At 58.3% G+C, this 3,671-nt stretch overlaps 1 protein-coding gene across 2 annotated transcripts in view; it reads right to left on the reverse strand.

Annotated features, from left to right (window-relative positions):
• The window catches only part of GGA1 (golgi-associated, gamma adaptin ear containing, ARF binding protein 1), an 18,772-nt gene that overhangs the window by 14,587 nt on the left and 514 nt on the right, over positions 1-3,671 (reverse strand). Inside the window, exons 1-2 of one of the 2 annotated variants that reach the window (XM_005883221.2) lie at positions 2,803-2,980; positions 143-227 (exon numbers count right to left, since the gene is read on the reverse strand). The gene's annotated coding sequence lies outside the window, so the exon portion shown is untranslated. Of the gene's footprint in view, positions 1-142; positions 228-2,802; positions 2,981-3,671 lie in introns of those variants that run through there. The other variant, XM_014530840.1, reaches the window with a different exon arrangement.

The raw sequence follows: 3,671 nt of genomic DNA on the forward strand, positions 1-3,671 counted from the left end.
AGCAACCACTAAATTAAAAAAATATTTGTGAGAGCATTAAGAATGGAAACGTCTCTGCCCGAGGCTAGCGTCTGCAGTGTGCACAGCAGGTACACAGCGGATTCTGCTGAGTATGAGCAAAAGAGGGAGAGAGACCACCTACCCCTCAAAGTCCTGGTTGAGTTGCTCACAGAAGCCGTTGATGCTGGCCCAGTTCAGCTCCTTGTTGAGGGGGTTCGTGGCTCTGTCTGTAGGAGGAGAGAGGGCCAGTGTGGCCTAGCAAAGCGATCCCTGCCTCTCACTCCGTCCCAGCAGCAGGGATTGGTCAGTAGGGGGCAGGGTGTGTGACTGAGCACACAAAAAGGCCAGTTGCCACAACTTCAAGACCCGAGGGCTGATGTTTCAGTCCAGTCCACGGACAGGAGGCGGCCTGTCCACTGGTTCCCCTTTCGGCTTCTCCCTGAAGGGCCCCGCTTTTAGAGACTGTCCTGCTCCCCACTGCCCCGCCCCTACAGCTGTATGTCTGCCATGCCCACCACTCCTCTGATTCTGCTCCTGGAAATGGTGTCCCCACGATTCTCACGAAATTTATGCTCAGAGGAGACCCAGAAGCAGGAGAAAAAGAAACGTCTAGTTCCTCCCTTAGGAGCCCGCCTGGCTGGCAAGTGGGCCAAAGGAACTAGGTTCTCAATACAAGGAGGCAGAGGGAGGCAAAGGAGCCGCAGGAACTGGAGAGGGGACTCAGTCGAGCCCGGGGTCAGGGGAGGCTGCCTGGAAGAGGCAACGCAAGCAGGGAGTGGAGGGAGTTACCAGGCTGGGTACGCATGCCTCTGCACAGCCCAGGGCTGTGGGAGAAGAGATGTAGATAACTGAGCACCAGGCAGAGCATGATGGGCCTTGGTAAGGAGTATGGCTGAGGCATCACCTCCTCCAGGAAGTCCTTGCTAGCTCCCACTCATCCTCAAGTTGGTATTGCTGCCTCGGCTCTTTCTTCTGTGTCCCTCAGCCCTGACCTTCGCCATAGGCCCAAGCTGCTACGGCACCACACCCAGCTTCCTGTGTACCTGCCTATCTCCCCTGGTAAACGAATGAATGAGGGCTCAGCTGTAGGCAGGCAGGAGTGGTGGTGGTAAACAAGGAGGGGGTGGTAAACAAGGCCTCACCGTCACCTCCCTTAACTCCCACATTGGTTAAACCACCGCCAAGTAGGTCACAGAGCTTCCCCAGGCCTCCGTTTCCCCATTTGTAAAGTTGGATGGAAATAGAGACTGGGTTGGGATGATGAAATGCTTCACACAGGACAACGCTGTGGGGCAGGCAGAGACAGATCCTCACTACTTCCCCAGAGCCTGTCTCCAAGCTTCCCCCTGCCCTGGCCAGGCCTGCCCAAGCCTGAGCCTGAGCCAGCGCTGTGGAGGGAACACAGCCCAGGAGGTGGGACAGAGCAGGATCTGTGGACAGGAGGCGGCTGGAGACCCAGCCCGCGGCAGCTGCCCACTTGGGCTCCTGTGCTGTGGGAGGCCCGGAGCCCTGGGAGCCTAGTGACTGGCAGCCATTCATTCAATTCATATTTATTCGATAAACACTCTGAATGCTGGGGCCACAGCAGTGACCAAGACACAATCCCTGCCCTCCTGGAGTTCACAGGCCAGCAAGAGACACTGACTACTCAGATAAACACCCCACACAGAATACTGCACGCTGCTGTGAAGTGCTATAAAGAAAAACAGCAAGGAGAAGGTGGGGGGGGGGCTACTCTCTGGTACAGCTGAGCAGATATCTGAATGAAGCATTTTCTCTCTGGGTATAAATCTCTGTTCCAGGAGCCCTCCAGTCCCTTAGAGAAATGAAGTCCTGCTGACCACCCAGGGTACCAGGAAGAGACACCTCCCATAGGCGTGGTCATCTACTCCCCCTCCTAGCACCCCAACATGGCCAGAGGCTGGGGAACACCAGCCTGAGAGAATTGGGCTGGCTATTACCCACTCAATGACACTCACGGGGGGGCGGGGGGGGGCGGGGGGAGACGGACCCTGAAACAGGAAGTCCCTTCCAGTGTCAGACATGTGAGTCTGAGTGTGGACAGAGAGGCGGGTTCTAGAGACGGCTCCTGAGTCAGAACCCAGCAAGGAAGCTGCGCAATCACGAGCCATCAGCGTTCTCCCTTGCATCCCTCTCAGAGTGAGGGCCTCTGGGTCCCAGGAGATCAGACCAACTTCTCTGGCCCTGGCCCCAAGCCCCAGGCCCATTACGTCTGGGAGGAAGGAGAGGGCACCTTCCCGGGCAGGAAGCAGGGAAGAACACCTCCAGGGAGGTGTGACTTTACCCTGTCACTCCAGTGGTGACAAACGTCATCATTTACCCATCGGAAAGCTACTTTTAACCTCTAACCAGCCCAAGGGAAGAGCTTGCAATTTTGCTAGGGCACAAAGGGAAAGAAAGAGAGAAAAAAAATGTCGGTCCCAATTTATTGGGGCCCAGCCTACTGCCCAACCAGGACTCCTGATTCCCCTCTGTTTCTCAGGCCACAGTCTTTGGTCTCCCAGAAGGTTCCCATTGTTGCTAAACCTGACACTGTTTCGTATCATCAGACCTCAGGTCCTTCAGCCTGCCCGTCACATCTGTCAGCCAGGGACCTGCCCATCCCCCCAAGTTGCTGCTGCGACCTGGACACTTGTGGCGTTCTGGAGCAGTCTCGATGGCAGCCGAGTGCCTCCTTTCCACTCCCTCCCTCTCCCCCTGCCAGACCGACACAGAAACATCCCAACATCCCAGAGGACAGTGTGGTTCTGGGGCTAACCTCAGGGGGTCGACCCTGCTCACCCCTCGAAGCTTCCTGCTGTGCCCGAGGCCGAGGTGCTGAGCTGAGCGTAGACCCAGAGGCCTCCCCGAGGCCCTGGCACAGGCATGGGTCCAACACTAGCCCAGGGAGAAGCAACCCACAGCTTTCTGGGGCAGAGTCCGGGAGCGGGGCTATGAGAGCCAGGGATGTCAGCACTGCAGGGTAGGGAGCTCAGTGGAGGGCTCAGAAGCCTGGGCAGTAGAAAGCAGTGTCTGAAGATTCAGAGAAAGGGGTGCAGGGGCCTTTGGAGGAAGTTCGGCAACGGCTGGGAAAGGAGTCTTGGGTGGAGGTGCAGAGGCTGAGGGGCTGGGCTGAGGGTAGTGATAGAAAACTTGAAATTACTTCTGGAGTTCGAGATGGGCCCTTTCAAGCCTGTAGGGTTTGGGGGTTTCTTACTGTGTGGCCAGAGCTTGGGGGATCAGATGGGTCAGTGGGTCCTCCCTTCCTAGGCGGGGGAACCAGCAAATCTGAGAAGTTGCAAGCTCAAGGGAAAGGACAGGAGGGAGTCAGGACGTGCAGGACCAGAGAGTGGAGGACTCGGGCCCCGCAGGGAGCAGGGTCCTTCCCTCCCGGGCCTGAGGTGCAGCCCTGCGCTCGCTTGCTCCCTCGCTCCCTCCCGGGACCCCAGGAGCAGACTCGGTGGAGAAGTCGGGGCCCGAGTGGGTCGGAGGCTGCTTTCTCAGTCCCGGGGCTGCTGGGCGCAGAGTCGGACGCAGCTCACTCTTCCCCGAGGGTTGCTGCCCCGGGAGCGGATGGGCAGTCCACCCAGTTGGTAGGTCTTCCTTCATCTCAGGGTCGCAGGTACCCGCTCGGGGCACCGCCCCTCCCGGGACCGGGGCGGGGCGTGAGG

The sequence above is a fragment of the Myotis brandtii genome, unplaced genomic scaffold (assembly GCF_000412655.1).
Source record: "Myotis brandtii unplaced genomic scaffold, ASM41265v1 scaffold78, whole genome shotgun sequence".
Taxonomy (NCBI): Eukaryota; Metazoa; Chordata; class Mammalia; order Chiroptera; family Vespertilionidae; genus Myotis; species Myotis brandtii.